Here is a 24,235-nt window from a genome sequence, read left to right as displayed (position 1 = left end):
AGATAACGAGATCACGCGATAATCCTGACCATACGGGAGACCGCAAGATCCCGTGATAAACTTTAAACTCTATTTATACAGTCTATGGATAAACTGTGTGTATAAAGTAAACAACAACAACAAAAACCAACTTACTTTGCTTCTCTGAGGTGAAAGATATGTTGATCTGACCATCTATCCTTATAAAAACAATATGTTATGTCATAAATGACTGTATGATGTTCCACTTCAACAATCAGTCTCTTGTCTTCCGTGTCGCCGATCCTCTTTGCCGACCCTTTGAGTGATTGATTGCCGATCCGGTGCCCCGGTCATAACATAACGTTGATGTGAAGTAGTTTTAGGCTGCATGAACTGCGTATTGTGTTTTATTTTGAAAGGGGCGGAAGTGTTTTACGCTGATTCTGAGTCGGACTTCCTGTCTGGTGCGATCTGCTCTGTTGAGATTCACGCGATTTGGCAGCGTCTCGCGGAGAAATAGAAGTCCTACCTAATGCTCGCGTAGAGACGCTGACGCGACGCTGCAGTAACGTTACGCTACGCGCCCGGTGGAAATGCCCTCATTGATTAGAGTGTTACCTATTTGCAACGTCATACGCGACGCTGACGTTACGCTGCAGTAACGCGCCCGGTGGAAATCAGGCTTAAAAGTAACTGCCAGAAATAGTGCCACTACAGTATCGCCGGAAATACACAAGGGTAATTTAATTTTTATTTTTGTGTAACAATGGGCTAATAATTATTAAGATAATTCAAGCAAAGTCTAATCTTAATACTTGCATGCCTGTGCACACACACACATGCTCATTGTATAGCTTGCACCTGTCAGAGTACTCAGACACAAGTAGAAGATGTAAAGAAGCCCTTTGAGTTTTTGTTATGTTTTTGTAGTTTCCATTTTTTAAAATCTAAGATGTACATTTGATTTAAAAGATGATGATTTGATTGTTCTGACAATTATTGCTTTTGCTCAAAGTCACTCTGCACCATAGAGCTCCTCTGTCTTCCAAAAACCATTAAAAACGTGTCAAAGAGCCACTGGCTGACATGGTCCTTTATTACAATAACCATTTATTTAGTTTTAATCTCACTTGCACCATCCTGCTGCTGTTAATTCTTACAAGAATACCATATCTTTATTTATCCATGGCAGAACATAGAAAGTAAACTAAAGTTACAGAGCCTATATATATATATGTGTGTGTGTGTGTGTGTGTGTATATATGTATATATATATATATATATATATATATATATATATATATATATATATATATATTCAGGTGTCTGAAAGGCAAGAAGCCAAAGTGAATGTCCATTAAACCTGCAATCTCTCTGATAGCCAGCAGGTGGCGACTCTACCAAGTCTGAATAGAAGTGTATGGAAAAAATGACCTTCTTCTCACTTGATAACATTTTCGTAATGAGTTTATGGTCTCAATCAGTAGTTTCCAGTCTTCATAAATACAACAGGATGTTTATGTTGTATTTGATGGTCCCATTAAGATTAAAATAGATGATAATGTGGGCTATCATTTAGGACATGGTCTGTCAATTAGGATAGAGGTGTGGTAATGCATATCCATGGCACTCTATACATGAATTATGGATGCAACTTGCTTGCCAAGATAGCTAGGTAGTCAGCCTTAGCTGGTAATGGTTATATTTGCTTTGCTGAACGTTCTTAGTCTGACCCACCCTCTCATCCAAATATGGTCACATCTGGCTCCAAAAAAAAGGTTGTGATGCACAAAATGCCAATGTTGAGGCTCCAAAACCAATGTGTGACCTCCCAGTGGCTACATCCACTTCTTTCGTATCTATGGTTGTCAAAGATTCATGTCTTTAGCTGGAAATAATGGGCTTGAGTGCCACAGACAGAGTAGGGAAATCTGAAAGGACTGATAGATTGACTGACTGAAATGTTGTGGGTTTTGGTCTTTTCATGGGATTTGTTAACAACAACAAGAATAAAAAATAAAGCAAACATTATCCTTTAAAGAGTGTTGAACTGTAGCACAGATAACTCATATTGATGGAGTGAAAGCATCAGAAACAAATACACAGACTGAACTGTGATGATAATCAGTGTTTTCGAAATGTTTAATCAGCGCTCATATCATCATGCTGTCAGCTGCAGTGTTGCAGACTGTGGTTATCTCATAGACCTTCGTGCATGATACATTATCATTATGTTGTTTTCCCTCTGTGTTGATTAACAGACCACAGGGATTTCCTGGCCTCATCTGGCCCTTCATACTGTATGACCTCCTTCTGAGTTTTACTCCTCCAGCAGACTGGGCATCGACTCCCCGGACCTTATCGCTCCCTCCTGTGCTCATGAGTTAGGGGTTGTCAAAGGTTAGAGGGGAGAAGACTGACGGCATCTGGGAGTGATTACGTCTCTGATGAGAAGCTGAGATATCATATAAAATGTGCCTTGGATGTGAATTTGTGATCTGTGTGTGCCCTGAGCACCTTTGTTTTCTTCTTCTGATCATTAAAGGGCCTGTGCTAAGTGAAATGGTTAGTTTAAACTATTATCGGACACTGACTTTTCTTAATGTTCCATAGTTTAAGGATGAGGCTAAGAAACAGTTCACACAAAACGTATAATGCTACAGAAATGCTAATGCCTTTGATGGCCACGCATGTTAAAACACACAGATAATCACACTGATTAGTGGTGATTGCTGTGATTCATGGGATATGCATATCTAAGCACCACTCAGATCAACTAGCCTGAAGCACTAAACTGACCTTTGACCTGTATAATGGGACCCTCATTCGGCCCTGAGGGTCAAAGGGTTCCAAGAGGCCCACCTGTGTAGACAATTAACACAGGAAGCTTGTTTTCAAACTGAAACACAACACTGAGAGGATCATGATGGGGAAACCTGAGGTGATTATTTATATATTTATATGATCTAGTGGTAATACTTTATAATGGCATACTTTCAAATGGTTTAATTGCCTCTCTGTTGAGTTAACAGTTATTGGATAATTTATAATGCTTTGGATCTGCAATAAGTGGTTACAATAAAATCATTTGCATTGCCAGGTTATGAGCTCACATTTCAATGAAATCCTTATTTCCTGCAAAGCATCTGTAAAACCTTGAAACCACTGGACATTTAGCTTGAAATAGTAAAGAAGATGCATATATGATATCAAAGTTTAGTGTCTGCAAATACCCTGCAAAGATCATTTCAGTTGAGATAATTCATCAGAATTAATTATCTGGGCAAAGGGTCACATCACAGTAAGTACACTAATGTTAATGTGTAAAGTTAGCACCAAGCATCAGGGCTAAATGTTAGCAGCATCAAAAAGTTAGATATGTCGAAGTTTTTGTCAACTTGTCCACTGTCTCTGTTTCTTCACCACAGTTGGAAGATAAAAATAATTACATTGTCCCACATCAGTGTACAGGACAATGCACCTGTTTGGTTGGGACAAGATGTGGACCTTAAATAATTGGTTTCTCTGAATTAACTGCGTCATTTTCATAATGAATGTCAGAGCATAACACCTGCCAAATTCAAAGCCAATATCAGGAATTTTTTACAAAAACTTAAATGACAATATTTCAAATTTGGAGCTAACATGAGCATTTATTCTGAATCGTTATTCTACCTTATATAAGTCAAATATCATTATAGTTTTATGTGAATAATTTGTGTCTCTTTAGCTGGGAAATACTCACCAGCTCATTATAAACTTTGCCCAGCTACAGTAGAGGCATGTGTACATGGGCTTTAGAGTCTGAAAACCAAAACAATAAGATGAAATATGCGAAAGCCCTAAAAGTTGAAAAAGTCACTATTCTGTGAAGATTTATTTCCCTTCTCCCGTTCATGTGAATAAGATAAGATAAGATAAGATAAGATAAGATATGACTTTATTTATCCCGCAGTAGGGAAATTTAGTTGTCACAGTAGCTCAAGATACAGACCCATAGATATAGAAGATAAAAAAGAATATAAAAGAAATACACATATATTCTATACACATTGTATACATACATTTCTGCAGAATGAGCCTGAGACCAGGTTAAATGAAGCGGCAGTGTCCTTTATGCTCCATGGGCCCGCATGGAAAAACTTTTTTGGCTTCATGAGTCACTTAGCAACTTTCATAAGAATGAACTGGGGGGAGGAGGGTGGTGGGGGGTCATCCAACTCTATTTATACATTCATGGCAGCCCCTCTCACATACACATAGCATGCATTGTTTGCAACTACTGATAAATACAGACTCAAAGAAGTAGCAAGAACTACTCTGACAAACTACTCTGGCAACCCAGTCTTCTTTTTTTATACCTTGTAACAGCTTATGATCATTAATGATCTGTGAAACATGAAGAAATGATTAATAAATATTTTAAATAAATATTTTATAAGCCTTTTTATTAGATGTTGATGACTGTAAAGATGTACTAATAGCTGCTATGTTGAACCACTGGCAACATACTGTGTTTCTGTCCTCCTACTACTCCTTTTGTCCAATGTTTTTTTATGCCCTGTTACGAGAATTTCTAATAGTTAGTTCCTTTTTTTAAGTATCGCTCAAGCAATCAGTCTCAGTGTGAGTGAGTAATAAGCTGTCTACATTGCCTGGTGTTTCCTGCACTTGATGATCAAAGCTGAGGAAATGGGCAGTGCCAGTCGTGCCAGGGCAGGGCTACCGGGTAACTTACTGTATGTTTGGAGACACGGGTTATTAACTGCAGGCTCCATGCTTTTATAAAGCAATGTTCTTTTTGCTGGGTATGTTTCTCAGAGATGTTGGTTGAGGTTGCTGGCTCAATAAAGACTCATGAAGGACAAGTGCACGCAGCTTAAACTGTGCTGTTATGTGTGAAAACATACAATATTTTGAAAGAAAATATCAAGATCAAAATCACATATCCAGATATTACCAGAACTGGACTTCACGATTGCTACTCAATGTCCAGTGTTTCACAACAGGCTGTTGGCAGCAGCTTGGGAACTGTTTTTAATTTCCTCCATGAATATTCACACGTGGATTAGTCATGAAACAGCCATGAAATGATCTGCAAAGGTCATGGACTTTGTGCACGTCAAACTCGCTGACTGCCAGAAACCAGCTTCCCGAGAAAACCATCAGCGTGTCCGGACATCATCATCATCAGCATCAGCATCATCATTTCCTGTGTTTGTTTACACTAAATGTTCCTTCAGAAGACAGTTCCACTGTGTGTTAAACTGTGTCTTATTTCTTATCTGAAATGTCAGAAACAGTCAAAAATTACTGGTAATGGCCTAAATTTTACACAAGCCTGAAGTGAAATTAACTGTTTCATTAGTGACCCAGCTCTATTTGTTATATTCACACACTATGTATTCGCCAAAGACTAAAACTTCATCTAGTTATTCAAATACTGGCGATATTGTTTGGGGGAAAATGTTTTTTTTTTTTTGTTTAAGTACAGTGTATATTGGATATATATGTACAATTTTAAGTTAAAAAAAAAGATTTGTTAAAATCCTAAAAAACAACAACAACCAGAATTGAACAAAGACAGATGAAAAGCATAGAGAAAATACAACAATCAGTGCAATAATTTATAGTTGGTGAGTGACCTACGATTTCCTTGTCTTTCTACCTTTTTTAATTGCAGACACAAATGTCTTTGTCTCTTTGATCATTAGCAGTATTATAGTATATCCTGAAAGACACACAGACCTAAATTGGTAAAACATTTCTGATTCTGGTTAGTCCTTTAGTCATTCCGTTATAATAAATTACCTGAAAATATTATTTGGAGCCCTTCCTTGAAGGAATGAAGCATATTATTATTATTATTATTATTATTATTATGAGTAGTAGTAGTACTAGCAGCAGTAATACATAAAAATGCAGCAGAAAGTGTTTTACAGAGAGGGAGAAATATGTGTGTGTGTGTGTGTGTGTGTGTGTGTATATATATATATGTATGTATATTTTTCATTTCATCTTTATTTATTCAGGGAAGGCCAATTGAGAGCAAGCTCTCATTTCCAATGGCGCCCTGATTACAGTACAAATACAATTTTAACACATTACACTATATGTATATATTTATATGTATGTATATGTATATATATGTATATGTACATGTATGTATATATGTATATGTATGTATATATGTATGTATATGTATACATATATATATGTATATATATGTATATGTGTATATGTATATGTATATGTGTGTGTTTATATATGTATATATGTATATATGTGTATATGTGCATATATATGTATATATATATATGTGTATATGTATATGTTTATATATATATATATATATATATATATATATATATATATATATATATATATATATGTATATATACGTATATATATATATATATATATATATATATATATATATATATATATATATATATATATATATATATATACGTATATGTATGTATATATATATGTATATGTAGAATGCACAACATTGTGTATTGTTCCCTAAAAAGAAACACAGCATATTGAAAACAATCCTGTGACAACTAATTAATTCTTACCCGGACAAAGCAGCCACATAATAACTGCTCTTTGGAGCTAATTGTTTTCTATAAGTCTGGTTTACAATTGAGATCACACTCCTCAAAGATACTCTCAACCTCGTGAATCTCTCATGTTACATAGTCCCGTTGAAGACAATTAGATTATATCTATTCCTGTTGAACTAACAGCATCAAAAAATCCATACACTGACTCCAGTCTCTCATATTGAACCAACAACACAGACATCATAAACAACAAGAAGCCAAGCTGGATCAATGCTTTGGAAGTCATTTCACCACACCTTTATTGCCATATAAAACATGATGTCATATATGCATTTATTGGTGGTATAAAACATGATGTCATATATTTATTTATTTTTGGTGATATAAAACATGATGCCATACTGTATATTCATTTATTTGTTGTGGTATAAGACATGATGTAATTTATTTATTTTTGGTTGAATCGGGGTGAAACATGTTAAGGTGCACTGAGGCCATGAGGTAGAGATCAGTGGAACAGCATGAGAGACTTCCTGTGGTTAGGGACCCTCCGAGGAGAGTGGATTACATGTTTAGAAGTCTTGGATCACAGTACAGCCTACAGCTATACCTCCACCTCCATCTGGTGTCGTAGCCGCAGCAGTGAGCCTAATGACCCACGTCTGCTGGCTCTCTGATCAAATAGGCTAGTCATCAATATGTCTAACCTGAGGATGGACTTGAAGCTCCGCATCAGCAGGTGGTCCACTGTTCTCCAAGTTCAGATTAGCATTACAATGTGTTCTCTGGAACTCTAACATCTTTATTGTGAAGAGGTCTACTTTCTACCTAAGCCCTTAAAAAAGTCTGTGTATAATTTTGTTATTTGTTACACAATTGCGCAAGCATGCCGGTTGCAGAAGGAATCAGAAGTAGGCCTAATTTACGAAAAAAAACTTTAATAACGGAAAGAGTCGTAATCTGTTTTTGACATGCCGTGTTGTGCGGTGGGTTGCCCAAACCAAAAAGGTAATAATAATGGTCTCTAATTTTTATATTACATTATTGTTTTATACATTTACATCAACATCAATTTGCCTATCCCTGAGTGACAACTTGTTTTAATATCGAGACAGCATTTCAATAGTAAAATAAAGAAATAGTCCTGTGAAAAAGTTGTTGTTTTTTATTGTTACTTTTCTTGGCAATCACAGTGTTCTTATTGGGGGGTTTTTACAACCGGTATGCGTGCGCATAACTCATCATGCAAAGATTGTAAAAGTGCAATATGCAATTCTTGAGAGAGATACTTGGTAAAACAGAGCTTTTTGGGTAGCTCCTGCTTGGTTGAAACAAAAAACCTGCACACACACCAGCCCTTTCATGGCTCAATTTGACACCCTGGTTTAGATGTCCCCTCCTTTCTGTGGTGTTCCTCAGGGCTTAATAACAGGTCCTCCATTATTTCCATTATAATTAACTTGTTACTTCTCTGTGACATTATTTGTAAACAAAACATCAATTATTTGTAAACACAACATCAAACTGCATTCTGCTGACGTCTATAATGTTCTCTTGTAGTTTTCCTTTAAATGTTAGGTGTTAGACATTAATAGAACTTTCTACACTGTGTGTAAAATATTTTTGCAATACAAAAATATAGTCCATCAGCTCAGATCACATTTTCCCAGGTAGCTTTCCTTTGATTGTCAGGTCACTTAAGTTGTTTTCACCACTTGAAAACGGGCAAAATGAGATATTTTTGTCTTGCTGACCTTAAAAAGGTTATTAAGGCTTTTATGTCATCAAAGCTCACATAGATCACATTATTTAGAGATCACACAAAAATAAATTTTCTTCCCTCTGCTGATGCAAAATGTTGCTGCCAAGCTCTCAAACATATCTCACTGCAATTCAGTAACCCAGCTGTGACCTTATTGATGAAAAACAACTTTATTAAATTGGTGACTTAAACTGAAGTCAATACAACTCATGGAAAATGTAATATGGTGCATATTTTCTTCCTTGCTCGCAGTCTGGTGTGTCATTCAGCAGCATTGTGCTCAGGTCTGCCACAGGTGGTGGGAAGTGTGATGAATGAGAAAAAAACTGTTGCAATACAGCATAGTAGACAGCGTTTTCTTGCAGATCCATTACATTTTATTGAATGCATTGCATGCGATTCTTTTCAAATATTTTATAGCTTTTGGACCAGTTTATCTCAGATAATCATAAACAGGGAAACCCTCCTTCTGCCCTCCGTGACACATACAAGGAGTAAGAGGTAGATAAAATCAAGCCCCAGGAACATTGTCGTTGTGAGATCCTTAATAAAACATAAACAGAGCAAACATGAGAAGACCTGCGATGACCTCTGGCATATTGTGGATGTGAGGCCACCCACTGGGAGCCTCTTCAATCAAAGACTTCAGCTGCTCGTGGTATTAAGGTACAGGAACGAGATGAGTTTGTACTCAACAATTGTTCTGATTTCTAGAATCCAGATCTCCAACCGTTGCGCCATTTTTTTTTTATTTCCAGAGGACCCAATTCCCAGAGAGAACACATGCAGTCTCATGAAACATGTCCAAGGAAAACAGCCACTCCTGTGACCTGCAGGGACTGACAGTGTGGGCCTCTAAATCCTCAGGGGAGATCCCATGGGCCGAGCATGGGATGATTTAATTACACTAGGAAAACACTGTGTGTGTGTGTGTGTGTGTGTGTGTGTGTGTACACTACGTATAGCCATGTTTTGCTGCCCTTACTTGGCTTAACGGTCTGTGTAGACTACGACATCAGGGACAGTTTGAACCCCGTTCTTTCTTTCTTTCTTTCTTTCTTTCTTTCTTTCTTTCCATAATATTCCATTAAAATATTTGAATGATAGGAACAGATGGGAATCTGTGTGGGAGTGTAGAGGGGGAAATAAATAGAGAAAACGTCCATGCGTGTGTTTTGTCGTCTGTGGTATGGCTCTGGTTTGTGTTTACGGGACGTAGAAATGTTTTTCAGAGACTGCCGGGACCCAGATGAGATCAGAGCTGGTTTTGATTTGGTTAAAATGTCGCCTCTTTACGAGCGCTGTGCCCCTTTTGTTTGTTCTCTTTATGGCCTCCACTCTGCAAAGGAATTGTGAAAGTATCTCACGATGACACAGAGAAGCGAATAGGTGCGTTATCTTAGGAACTGTTAAGATTTTTATACCGATAAAATAGAGGGTTTGTTTTTGTTGAATCAGATTATTTACACAGAGCCGAACCTTGTCATCTCAAAAAAATTATGCTCCCATACAACTGACCTGCATCCTCAATTAAATTGTCCAGGATTACAGTCACAGATTTAAACATGTGGTTAACCTTGTGAAAACTTTGCAGTTTGGTTACCCTTAGGCACCAAACTACTTGGATATGGTTTAGTAAAATACCATGGTTTGGATTCAAATTAAAACATTTGCTACATAAATAAGGAGACTGTCCTCCCCTAAAAAAACGACCCAATATGTCGTTTGTACAGCCACTTATTACGACCCATATTTACAATATTGTTTGCCCTTTAGTCTAGACAAAAGGCACAACTGTGAACACCATTGAATGGCTGTTAGCAGCGGTTATTTTTCCCGTAAGTTTGGGCAGTAGAGGCCTGCTCCACCTGCTGGCAGGTCCAGTAGGTTGTTATCGGCCCATTCAATGGCCGGGTTCCTTAAAACTACATTTATGTGCTTTGTTCAGTTAAGGCTGCAAAACTACAGGTAGTCGCAGGTAGTCTCTGCCCTTTTACCAGCTTTAGTTGCACACACAGGCCTCTATAAAGTAAAACAAAACCCTTTAAGAAAAGCTGACTTTGATTTTTTAATTTTTTTTTAGAAATTGCTCAAAAAGCATGCCTTTTTGTATACAAAAAATGACCAGGATAGCTTTAGACCAGTGACATTGTAATCATGGCATATATGTTATACCACTGGGCAAGTATGATGTTTCTTCACACACCAAACCTTTTGCATCAATTTCTCATTTATACAATGACAGTAATTAGGTAACAGGGATGTCGACTTTCTAGAGCCATTAATGGAGAATATTCTACACCATTAAATCTATATAAACTTCCATGTCCTGTGCGCCTTGGGTCAGATCTTATTATGCAAAGTTTAAGGCAAAAAAGTTCTTGGTGAGGCGTTATAAAAGATAGTTTAAAAAGTAAAACAAATGCATTTAAATGCATGTAGTGAAGTTGCTTATTGAGGTGTAAGGTTAGGTGGCATTCAAAGAAAAATTATGTCCACTGTGTACTATAGTCGAATGACGGTTTGTTGTACTCACCACAACAGCAATACGCTAGAATTTTTCCAGAACACTATAGCCATCCCTTCAACTGTCGCTGCTTAGAGTCCCTACAAACATAACATGACATTCATTATCCCTAACCGCACTCGGGTCGCGAGTCACTGGTCGCCAGACTATCACAGGGCTGACACCATAGACTGTATATAAATAATGGACGTAGTCACCGTGATGTCACCCATTGGTTTGTGGACTGCCAGTTGGAAGCCTCAAGTTTAGCATTACACTCGTCGCCATCTTGTTTCCGATACGCGGAGCAGACCATATTTGGACTGTGGAGGAGCGAGAGGGATCTGATGACACTGACTACAGCCTCTCTACACCGGCAACCCGACTGAGAGAAGCCGCTGCTAATTCATGTTAGCATTAACTGGAGCATTAACTGGGATGTTAGTTTTGGCTAGCAAAAAAACAAAAACAAAATGTTTGTTACTTATCTCAGAAAACTGAGCAGCGACTCCTTGGAGTGTCTGTTAGTCCAACCAAACACTGAACAAGACATTTTTACTGAACAAAACGTTCAAATAAACTGTCATTAAGTGAAAATACAGTGAAAGGGTCAAAGTTATGAGACCAAGTCGGTAAACGTCCTCTTTTCTATCTATATAACGTTATATATAACTTTATTGACACGTTGCCATGGATACGCATTGCTCTGTTTCTCTCCTGATGACGGCTCTCCTTGTCAGTGACCTGTCAATCAAAGGTAGCCCCGCCCCAAATCATATGATTCTTTATCTTCTATTTTCTTCTAAATGGGGCCATTATTAGAACTATTGACATCAAATTGTCTTGAAGCTCATTTTTTACTAGCGATTGACACCATAATGTTGTCCTGAAAAAAATTTGTGAGGTAATAAATCAAGTCAGAAGTTTTCAAATTTTGCACTGAAATGAATGGGCAGATTTTTTTGCCGCCAAACTTAGCACCCCCTGCTGGAATTTTCGGTGGATTGCAGGTTTAAGACACTTCCTGGTTGGCCTCCCCGCTCAGACACAGAGATTGCCGCCTGGCTGACACATAGAAACAGACAATCACACTCTCATTCACACCTATGGGCAATTTAGAGTCACCAATTAAACCTAAGTGCATGTTTTTGGACTGTGGGATGAAGCCGAAGTAACCGGTGAGAACCCACGCTGACACGGGGAGAACATGCAAACTCCACACAGAAGAGCCGCAGGCCGGAGGCGAATCAGCGACCCTCTTTCTGTGAGGCGCCAAACGATAACCACTACACCACCGTGTAGGCCATAGCATAACGTAACATAACATAAACACCACAAATTAGAGTAATAATTAATCTTAGCCATGATAAATAATAATCATTTAAGCTAACCAATTATTACCGCCAAACACACTTATTAAAAGTTATATTGTTCATGGTCCTCCATGCTACTAATGAAGCCACCAACAATTGGGAATAAGCACCAAGGACATTACTGCTTCCAAAGTAGTGCCCCCAAATGATCTCTTTTATTAACAAAACCTCCCAATACAAAACTAGATACATTAAAAATGTAAACAAGGAACACACGATACACAAAATAAATAAATACGGGGCATAAAAACAAAACAAAACAAAGTCTAAGCAAACAAACTTTAGCACTGCTGCATGAGTGAACACTGACCAGTCAGTCAAGAAACTGTGATTTAAGTGACTGTTGTGATTTATTATACAAGCTGTGAGTCCCGAGGCTTATAAAAATAAAAACAGACTGCCACAGTGTGATTGACATAGGTTGGAGAGTGCAGACGCTGATAAAGTAGCATTTTGTCAGAGAATGTCTATCATGGAGGTCTCACTATCTTACATTGAAAATCAAAACAGATTTATTGTTATTGTAGGTGCAGATAAGACATTTACACACATATTTTCTCAGCACAAAATGTTATGTTTTCCTATGATTTTTTTATTTATTTATTCTAGTAAACAAAATGCTAGTAAAACTAAAACCGTAATGCCTTCGTGATTGCTTCTGTCGTGCATAATTGCAGACATGTGACCCTCTACCCCACATATGGTAGCACTTAATTGGTCTAAAGGCTTGAAGGCTGTAGCAGTTCTTCGGTGAGTCCGATGGCACAACTGAGTTTGGTCAAAAGAATTCAAAATAAAGGATGCAATGGGAAGAGAATGCTCAACGCTGGTTTGACTTGATGCAAGGAAATACAAATATACAGCGTTCTGCCATCTAAACATGGAGCTGTATTTACTTTCAGAGATGCAAAAACATTTAGTGAAAAAGTTTTTGACCTGCTTTAACCTTCTCTGGCATTGCAAATATTTAACTTGGTTGTGATGAGTTTATTTTGTTATTCAAAGACACATATTAACTTTTTCAAGCAAATATATCCAGCATTTGTTTTAATTTAAGTTGATGATTTATTAGCTTTGTTGAAAAAAATAATTGAACATTATTTGTTGCAATGAAGCTGTTAGCTCACTGTCTGAGGATAGTGTTGCATCAAAAGAGCTAAAAGAAAATATGTCTTCTGCTACTAAGCCTCTTTTAGGAATAGTGGATCGATAGTGGACACTGGGGGCCATTGTAACAATTCATCCAATCAGAAACAAGCAAGAGTGATGACACTTGCTGTGTCACCTTAGCAAAAGTTTTTAACAAAAAATAAAATGTTTTTGAGATATGAAAGTTACTTTGCATTACTTTTTAAATTTTCAGTTTTGTGTGTCCTGACATTCTTTTCTCAAAAACTCCCAAAACAAACATGACATTTAATAAAATGTTATTATTATTATTAGTGTTATTGTTAGTATAGCAGCTCATATATGTAATGCAATGTAATGTAATTTCTTTGTATTTATTTAATATCTTATGTTTTTGTTTTATGGGTTTAATTTAAAAAAATATTTTTCATTAATCTTTATTTTATTTTATTTTATTAGATTTTATTATTTTTTGTTATTACTCTTAGTCTCTCCTTTTTTCAATACCTGTGTTCTTTTTTTGTTTATATTAAGAATGTTTAATTACATTTTATGCTATGAAAGGTGCTTCAAAACTAAAGGTAATATTATTATTTTGTTATTATTATTATTATTAATAACATATATTATTGTCATTGATAGTGAAAAGTTATCAATTGTATTACATTGTATTATTAATGTACATATACATTATCATATATATATATATATATACACACACACACACACACACACACACACATATATATATATATATATATATATATATATATATATATATAATATATTATCTTTTCACATTATATGGAAAGATGACTAGATTTAAAAAAGAATCTTATAGAGGTAGCAACATGACTGATTATGTAATGGCACTGACTGCCTCCGTGTCTATATGACTGTCTCAGGTATTTTTGATATTTGAACCCTTCCTTTGATGGCCCTCATTAGAGACGGACAGCTGATGTATAATTACACTACAGGGGAGACAGATATATGATCATTCAGTCTGCACATGTACCAGTTGTCTGTGTGTTAAAAGACAAACATGTCCAAAGTATATTTATAATCCTGTCTATCATCATGTTTATTAAAGTGATATCATGGCAGTTATAGCAACCGTACTCTGGATAATCAGTTCACATCAACTTATACCTTGAACCAATTATAATACACAGTAAGCTTGTGGAAATCCCCTTGTGTTGTGTACTCTTATTGGCAATAAATAACTGAAGCTCAGACTTAAGCAAAAAGCCTGCTCGGAGACCCGCTCGGGACATGCGTGAGAAATTTCTAACCTTTTCGCAGGGTTCAGTGAGGCTTGGCTCGCTGCCTAGAAACTCAAGCTCTGGATGATGTTTGGGTCTTTTGATTTGTAATATTTAACAGGAGGGTTTCAATAAACAGTCATAAAACAAGTTGGAAAAGTCATAATGCGTTTAACTTTTAACACTACTTCTAAATTAGAATGGAAAACAAAATATAAATGTCTTGACCTCAACACTCTCAACCTGTCCCCTTTAAAACAACACATCTTGACCTCCTTCAAAATGGTTAAATATTTTCATTGGCAATTTAAGCAAAGAGTAATGCTTTTAATTAATAATTTCAGAATGTTATTTTAAATTATTTTAAGGTTTAATAAAATATGTGTGTGTGTGTGTGTGTGTGTGTGTGTGTGTGTGTGTGTGTCACTTTAGTTTTTCTCATACAAACTTTCTGTAAACATTTTTGTTTTTGCATTGAAAAATAAAAAATATTTTGCAAATTTTGTCAACTCTCTCTGGCTTGATTTAATATTTCTGTCCTGTATTCTTTTACATGTTGTGTACTTTAATCTACAAGTTCAGGATTTTAAAAAAATGTTACTATGCTTTTGGGCTGTTCATTTTTTATATATTTTTTTAGTCTTTTTGAGGTGTTAAATTATTTTGTCAAATTAATGTGGCTTCTTGCATAGTTAATATCTTACAATTTCAGGATTTTAATACCTCAATTTTAAATTTAAAGTTGTTTGTGGGAGCTCATACACTTTTTTTCATATTTTCCTGTGATTCTGTGTTTATAGAAAATGACCACTAGATGTCATAGTTGCTTGGTTTTGAGGAACATCCAGCAGTTTGGTTCCAAATCTTTACAGACCTTCAGCTCTGAAGGGAAAAACAATTATCAGGAAATAAGATTGTTTCCATAGACGTTTGTTAAATGGCTTGCAAAATGCAAATATTTCTAAATAATACACTTAAATTATACATTTTATTAAGACTGATTCACAGTTGATTTCAACACTTCAATGAGACTTTTATTGAAATAAATTATAATGTCACTAATACAGCATAAATGCTTCTAATCTAATTGTGCATTATATTTCTAATGCGTCTTTGAAGTAAAAAAAATACATAATTAAGTTATTTCTGTAATAGAATATCAAAATCCTCAACATTTAACCTTTTAACAGGATTAAAACAAATATTATAATCAATTAAAAAAAATAAAATGTTATACTAACAGACAATCATTCAGACTTGTCTGCAAAAGTCCTGAATTAATGCTGGGGAAAAAAGTCTACCTTTAACATTTCACTTTACTTCTGCACAGTCGGAACAAAAGGAGTATCATCCTCCCCACCCCCCACCCCTTCCTGTCTTGCTTCTTCAATTTCTCCTCTGTCTAAATTTATCTCACTGTGCATCTCTCCATCTTTCCAATTCAAGTCAGACAGATGCCTCTCCGGAACTTCAGAGCTGTGGAGTGGAAGTGATGAAAGCCACAAGCCGGGTCCCACTGCAAGACCCCAGCTCCTCGTCTGCCAGCACAAACTCCCTCATTTAGAAGCACATCCTGGAACTGGGGCTGCTTTTTAATTAAAGCCTTGGTGGATTGGGCGAGACTTAGTAGAGGTTGCGAGGGAAACTTTAAAGTTGCACTTGACAGGTATATTTAAGTTCACCAAGTTTGACCAGATGGAACATGTATATTGTATAAGTCTTTGAATATGGTGGTGGTGGGGTGGAAAAGAAATATATCAAACAAGCAAAAAGAGAAAAAAAATGGTGGAGGGGGGGTGAAATAGGAAAAAAGGAAGAGTGAAAGGGTGGGTGTAAGTTGAGGGATGCAGGCATGGTGGGGCGTACAGGGAGCCCAGAGCAACTAGCACGGAGCAAGCCGAGCACAGCCTTCTGGGGGAATGTTAGATGTTTCAGCAAGGAGCATCTCAGGATTTAATTCACTAAGAGCAGCAGTCTTTATCTGGCGTCAGATAAAATAAGACGTTTGAAAGACTTAATTGTTAATATTCATCAATATGTCTAATTATGCAGCGAAAAAGTGAAAAATGCATTAAGAGTTCCTCGGATGTGTCCCTCAGAGAAGACACTTCTAACGTGTCTTTTTATGATTCATTAATCGGTCTTCACTAATCAGCGGCATCACAACATCGGACAAACAAACACCGCTAAGTCAAGTGATCAAAAAGCATCGCAGCATGCAGTATTGAACTGCACTCCCTCTGCGAAATCATCTTTTTGAGAGGCACAGAGACATTCAGTGGCTTTGCTTTGGAGAAAACCTCACCCCTCCCTGCTGCTTGTGAATGTTCTTCATCCAAAATGAAAAGTTTTTAAAGTGTCACCGTCTCTTAACACAAACAGTTTGTCAAAAGGAAAGTATTGCACAGGAATCCTAAGGTATATAAAGTACATATACAGTTTTAAAAATACAGTACAGGCCAAAAGTTTGGACACACCTTCTCATTCAATGCGTTTTTCTTTATTTTCATGACTATTTACATTGTAGATTCTCACTGAAGGCATCAAAACTATGAATGAACACATATGGAATTATGTACTTAACAAAAAAAGTGTGAAATAACTGAAAACATGTCTTGTATTTTAGATTCCTCAAAGTAGCCACCCTTTGCTTACTAGAATATAAGACATGTTTTCAGTTATTTCACACTTTTTTGTTAAGTACATAATTCCACATGTGTTCATTAATAGTTTTGATGAATTTACAATGTCATTGTCATGAAAATAAAGGAAACGCATTGAATAAGAAGGTGTGTCCAAACTTTTGGCCTGTACTGTATATGTATTTTTTACAATGTCTGCTGTGCACAGTATTTCTTTTTTAGATAAAAATTGCTAATAGATAGGTGAATACAAACAACCTACAGTGTGTTCTGTCCACTTGTAAAAAGACTGAAGAGCTTTGTGTTTGCTCCCTCTAGTGAATAATTTGGGAAATGACAAACTGGACACTTGCTCATAAAAGGAGAATTGATTATACATCATTAGAAAAAGACCCAGACACAGTCTCTTCCACATTACATTTATTTTACATACTGTCTTCTTAAGTAATTTCCATCACCTACATATACAAGATCATGCCATATTTTCTTATAGATCTATATATAAAGAACACATTTATATAACTTTCAAACACCCTTCAGCCAGAGAAAATCTTAATTCCTCCGAGCCCAGCTGGTCAGCTTGGCTATTTCCCAACACCAAGCACTTCTTACCCTTTGGCCATAACACAGCACCCAGCACTTACACTTTGATTTCATCATCATACTGGACTTTAATTTGGAAATTTAAAACTGTCTAGGAAGTAATTTTTACTGCAGATGTATCCTATATACATACTAGACCTCCTTAATCGTCTTCTTTTATCTTCTATATTGTATAAAATACAATATTTAGCAATTTGACCAACCTGTGAATCATTTAAGCTGTTCTTCCTGTTATAATAACATTTTAAAAGCTGAAAAAAAGGAATGAAATGACCTCTTTGTTACTAATTGTCCGAATCAAACACACACGTATACCCACTGTAGGGCACATCCTTCCCATGCCTGCTACTTCAGTGAGCAGTTAAGATTTAAAAGCACCGGGCAGTTCTCTTTTGCTTCTGTGAATTAATAATCAAAGAAAAAGAGGAAAAAGGAGTGAGGCCTTCAAAAATCAATGGACCCATCAACAAGGCTGGGTGTTGTGTGTGCCTTTCCCTCACCTGGGTGACTGACTGTGTGCATGTACTTAGGTGTGTATGTGTATGTGTATGTGTATGTGTGTGTGTGTGTGTGTGTGCCTATGTCCATACACGTCCGTGGCGGCAGAGCTCTCGCACAAAGCCCGAGCAATGATTCCAGCACTTGTACATCTAAATCAGCGGCAAACACAGAGAGCTGAGCTAACTTGTGTAGAGACAGAGCAATCTTTTGGGTCTGCTCCTTCTAAACACCAGTTGTCTCCTCCAATCAGTGTGGTCATGTCTGCATTATTGATACGGCAGGGGCCTGAGGGGCCCAGGCTCAGATGGTGCACAGGCTCACAATGTTCTCCTGTGTGTCTGGAGAGAGTCTGGTTCTTGGGAGAGAGCTCAGAGGTAAGCTAGGACAAAACCAAAATCAGGCCTTAAGCTGAAAACCTGAGCCAACTTATTCTGGTTTAACTGAGAATAAATGGTAGCAAGGCCTCTCTTGGGAGAGTTGATGGTCAGGGAGTGTTATTTAGCAGCACAGGGGGAATGATGAAGAGGGAAAGACAGAGCATATGGATGAGTAGACACTGAAGAAGAATTGTCATAAATGCACAGATTTACTGTTTTCCGCACCTTTTAAGTCTGTTTTTATCTTCTGCAAGGGAGGTTATGTTTTCCGTTCAGTTTGTTTGTTTGTCAGCAGAACGATGGAAAAACTACTTGCCTGATTTTTGTGAAACTTCATAAATGGGTGTAGCAAGGGCCGAAATTTTGCAGCATGTCTGAATCACGGGGCAGCTTGACATATTATTTTTCTCTTCTGTTAATATTGCAAGATAGTGCATGGCCTTGTTGGAAGAGAAACTAGAATGGAATGGGGAGAACAGAGACCTCCACCAAGGACAATAGTCCGGTCTTCTATAGCACAAACACTATACGTCTGTATATATTTACAAAACTATTCATACTAGTCAAAATATGGTTGTTCCAAACCAAAGCTTTATCCCCATTTGTTATGTACTCCTAAATTGGAAATATTTCACATACTTAACATACATTTGTGAAAAGCAGGAAACACTTTATCAACATGTGCATATGTAGAAATACATAATGGCGAGACTGAAATAATAATGAATTAATGAAATGAAAATAATGAAATAAGACATCTTTACTTGATTAAAATTAAAATTTGCCTTCAGAAGGCAACCTTATAACCCAAACCATTGCGATTTGAACTTCATATTGACACACGGAGTGACATAATTTTTTGTGTCAAACAGTGTAGAAACCAAATATTATGTTAATTAAACTACAAACATAACTACAGATATATCAATCATTGAAACAACAGAACAAAGTTGTATAAACACAGAAACACATATATTATACCCATTTAACAGGATTTCTGAACACACAGATAACTTATAATTGGCAAATTAGTTGGTAATAAAAATCATTACTTGTAGCCCTGTATGTCCTGGTGTCATATTCACAAAAGACAAACACAGAAGACAATGCTGAACTATACATTAATAAACCCTTTCATTTCTAAACCAAATTTAAATAAAAACTACAATCATAACTCATGAACCTCTGCAGGATCTTTAAGAATGATTTGATGCCAAATGGATGACTTAACAAAATTTTAGCTTTTCAATTCTTTCCAGGGCCTTCCAGCCTCACAGAGCTACATTTTAATTGAAGCTTGGTTCTGTGAAACACACTATTTATTAGATGTAGCATAAGTGATTGGTTAAATGCTCCGGGAGCATGGTTTTTTGTTCTGGTGTAGAGCACCGTACACGTTGTACTCACTGCGATCGGGGTTAATGTGATCGACTGTAATTGGCTCAAGAAAGTGGCTGGGTCAGAGTTAATTTGGCATCTGCTTTTTCATTCAGCCTAAAATAAATTGCCTGAAATTAAATAAAGTGTCACATTTCATTAGACATCATGCCTGAGCGGGAACAAATAAAATGAGGTGACTTTGAATAAATATGGATTAAACTGCAGACAAACAATTTCTTGTGCTAGATTAATAAGATTTGATATGATTAATATGGATTCAACAATAACAACTCACATAAAAAAGCAATTTTAAGCACAAAAATGAGAGTGAAAAGAGCTATTTGAACAGAGATATTACTTTCTTTTAATTTCTAGTTAAATAAAGCATATCAGCCCTTTCCTCAAAACTGGATTAATATTCTTCTATTTAACATGTTTTTAATGAGAATAAATCAGCACTCGCTCTTTGAAGAATAAAGCTAGAGTCAAACTATAAAACAGTTCATGATGACCATAACACCATGTTTGTGCAAAGTAACTTCAGGTTTTAATATTTTAAGTTACGGGGCAATATTTATTCACATCTGTCATAAAGGAATTGGGAATGTGGTTTACCTTGATGTGTTTTGATTTATTCTGCAGGCCCTGAGGTTATACTCGTGAATTAGAGAGCATCAATAAGGAAAGACCATCTCCCCTATCCCAAAAGTGATAATTACCAACATCACTATTGATCCGACTATTGATGCATTGCTAATTGTTTCTTGCAGTTATTTATTTAATTCCATCTCTGGCCATGTGAATGTGTTGACCTTGCGCAGCGGGAAATTAAAGGGTTGTTCAGTAGAGGGAAAAACACACATTAAGATTCGACTTAAAACCTTACAACAGCAAGGACTTCTCTCTTCTCAATCCAAAGGAGACTGTTTGGTTATGATCCGTTCATGAGGCTGTAAAGCTCCAGCAGAATGACAATTTAAGTCAACACAACATTGAATGATACTTTAGTTACTTCTTCACTGCGGCCTTGAATAGTGAAAATCTCCAAGGATATTACCGAAGGTTCGAGATGCCATCATATTGATCAATTATAACTACATTATCTAAGATGTAGAATAATAATGAAGATTATTCATCATTAAGGGTGTATTGGATTTAGCACATCAAAAATGTATTCATATCTCTTAAATTAGTTTCTTTACACATCAGCGCTGACGGAAACTCAAGGTCTGACTTCATGAGAACGTAATTATATGGGGCATAAATAGTGAAAGAAGAGATTTAGAATTTAACATTCATTTAAAGTTTGTCTGACATTTGGGGCTAAAAAACACTCAAAAGTCTATTTAGATACATTTACTCTGTATATGTATATATTTTCTTATTGTCTTTAATAGCAATTATATTGTAACAATGATAATAATAATTCATTCTAATAAACCTAAATTGTGTATTGCATAATGGACATTTCAGATCCAGAACCAGCAGATAAAATCGAAGTACCTTAAAATGGACATAGGGCTTTTATAAAATAACTCTTTCAGTGACCAATAGTCTTTAGGAGAACTTAAAGAATACCAGAATAATATTATTTTAAACTTACTATTCTACCATTCCAATCTCTCTCCTAACTTGTCAGATAATGATGTTTTGTGGCTGTTGGCACAAGGTATCATTTAGCGTGTACATGAGATGCACCAGGCTTTTCATTGACTGTAATGGAAACCTATCCGCTGCACTTTTATACACTTTGGACAAATGACAAAGTATAAATATTGGTCCGGGTGGGTGGGAAGAGAAGGGAGGGGTAAAAAAAATAGACTTCCTGTGTGAAATCCTTCCACCCACCCTGACCTCCACCCTGCGTGCACTCTGTCATTCTTTATACTAAGTCACCTCCCTTTCTCCTTTTCGCTGGTCAGAATTACTATGGCCAGTAGAGGTCAGCCACAGAATGTAATGTTTAATGTAAATATGGTTGTATAATAAGCTGCTTATACAAATGACCCATGTTAAATTGTATGAACATGATTTATGGAAAAAGACAAATAAAAATCTAAAATGGCTTGTGAAAGGCTGCTCCCTATAATAATAATAATAATAATACATTTTATTTGTAAAGCACTTTTCATACAGAAATCTCAAAGTGCTACAGAAACCAGAAACAAGAAAGAGAAAACTCATTAAAATCAGCAGCAGATAAAAAAAGACACGGGTAATCCTCACTTATCAGAGGCCATGTATTGTATTTTATGCATGTATACTTTTAATTCATATTCGTGAGCAGTCTAATGAGGATGTTAGTGTTAAAATTTAGAGAGGCAATTTGTGCTACATGAGCACATGATGTGAAAGGTGCTGGGTACAGATTTCAAAATTTCTTAAAAAGGACAACAGTTTGGATAAATACAGAGGATGGAAATGTCAGTTTGACAAATTACGAACATTCATAACTGACTTGTTGTTAAAGTGATTGCCCAGAATCAACAAGAGCACACTGTTGTGGTTTTACTTATGATGTCAAAAAAATTGTATTTGACTTTCGGAAGGGTATTGTTTTCCTTTTTTTTAATCATCAGGTGTCCAAAACCTTCAGAATAGATGAAGACATTTGTTGAGCTTGTTTGTGAAGCTAAATGTGTGAAGCAGGGCATTAGTGTGATAGCCACTTACTACGTGTCAGAGCACAGGTGCATTGGGACACGCTCTGCATTACGGCCAAACGCAATATGTGTGCAAGTGTGTGTGTGCATGTGTGTGTGGGCAAGTGGTTTCCCGTGGAGACAGTTGGCCTTTGCCAGGACATCTGGTACCTGTCACAACCCTTTGTGCGTGTGTGTGAGCACTTCATTGGTGTGCCCTGCCCAGCTCTGCCCACCCATCAGGTACCTGTTTAGACCTTTAGTCAGAGCAGTAACAGAACATCAGCGAGGGCCATGTAGGTGTCTAATGCAAGGAGTGTGTCATGCTTGTGTCACAGCGTGGTGGTAGGAAATCCTTGAAGAGGGGTACAGTCTCTCCGCTCATCACACGTTGAGGGTTTTTGGATTCTATCCAAGAGAGAGGTGCTGATGTGAGCAGATACGACATGGCTGGCCTGAGGATGAGTCTGCCTGACTGGTGACCTCAGTACGTTCACCACACATAACCCACAGCTGAATCTGAGCTAATAAATTATAGTTTGGACGCAACAGTGGGTGATGCATTATGGCTTTTACTGGAATATGTGCACATACACACATGCACATATTTACAATGGATGTCAGTGCTTGATGATTTGAAGTTAATTACAGTGTATTTATTTTCTCCTTCTCTCCCCTCTGTCTCTCCCTCCAACTCCCGCCCCTCCAGATTGCGAAGCCAAGCCTCTAGCAGTGTAGTGCTGAAGGTGTGTTTGTGCTGTTATGCCCTCTGGCTTGGCTGCCAGCTTACTCCCACTGATCTGAGCCAGAAGGCAGACTGCCGAGGAATACCGATCACCTTGCCCAGACCGAATCCTTTGAGCTCTCTCTGGCATCTTTCCCCCTTCTGCCAGTTTCCTCCTCTGCTCCTCTCTTCCCCCTTCTGAAGTTGACAACAAAGACATCCTCAGGGTCCTCCTTGATGTGAGACCCACTCTTGATCTTTTTTCCCTATGTTTTTGTACCTTATAGTTGCACTACTTTCATATTCCGCTAGCACAATATTTACACACTAGAAGACAAAGAAACAGGGGTCTTTTCATGTATGAACCCCTGCCAACATGTTAATCACCTGAGGACCTGCAGTGGTCATGTTGGCCCGGCAGAGGCAGGACATTAGTGAGACACCTCAACAGCACATTGGCCCCTATTTGACCAAAGCCTTAAGACATTTTGCATCTGTCTATCTCCTCATCTCTCTCTCTCTCTCTATCTATCTATCTATCTATCTATCTATCTATCTATCTATCTATCTATCTATCTATCTATCTATCTATCAGTGCACTGTCATTGGATCCAATAAGACTTACTCCTCCGTATACATCCTCCTGCCTCCTCTCTCCTTACCCCACCCCGCCCCTCAAGCCCCCAACACCCCACCACCAGCCCCCTGCTTCCATGAAGAGAAATCTCTGAAGAGCTAATTAGCGGTGGAATGGAGTCCAGGAACAGCCAACGGAGCTGAAGAAGGGGAGATTGGCGCT

Source organism: Centropristis striata, chromosome 1 (genome assembly GCF_030273125.1).
Source record: "Centropristis striata isolate RG_2023a ecotype Rhode Island chromosome 1, C.striata_1.0, whole genome shotgun sequence".
Classification (NCBI taxonomy): Eukaryota; Metazoa; Chordata; class Actinopteri; order Perciformes; family Serranidae; genus Centropristis; species Centropristis striata.
Note: the sequence above shows the minus strand (reverse complement) of the source record.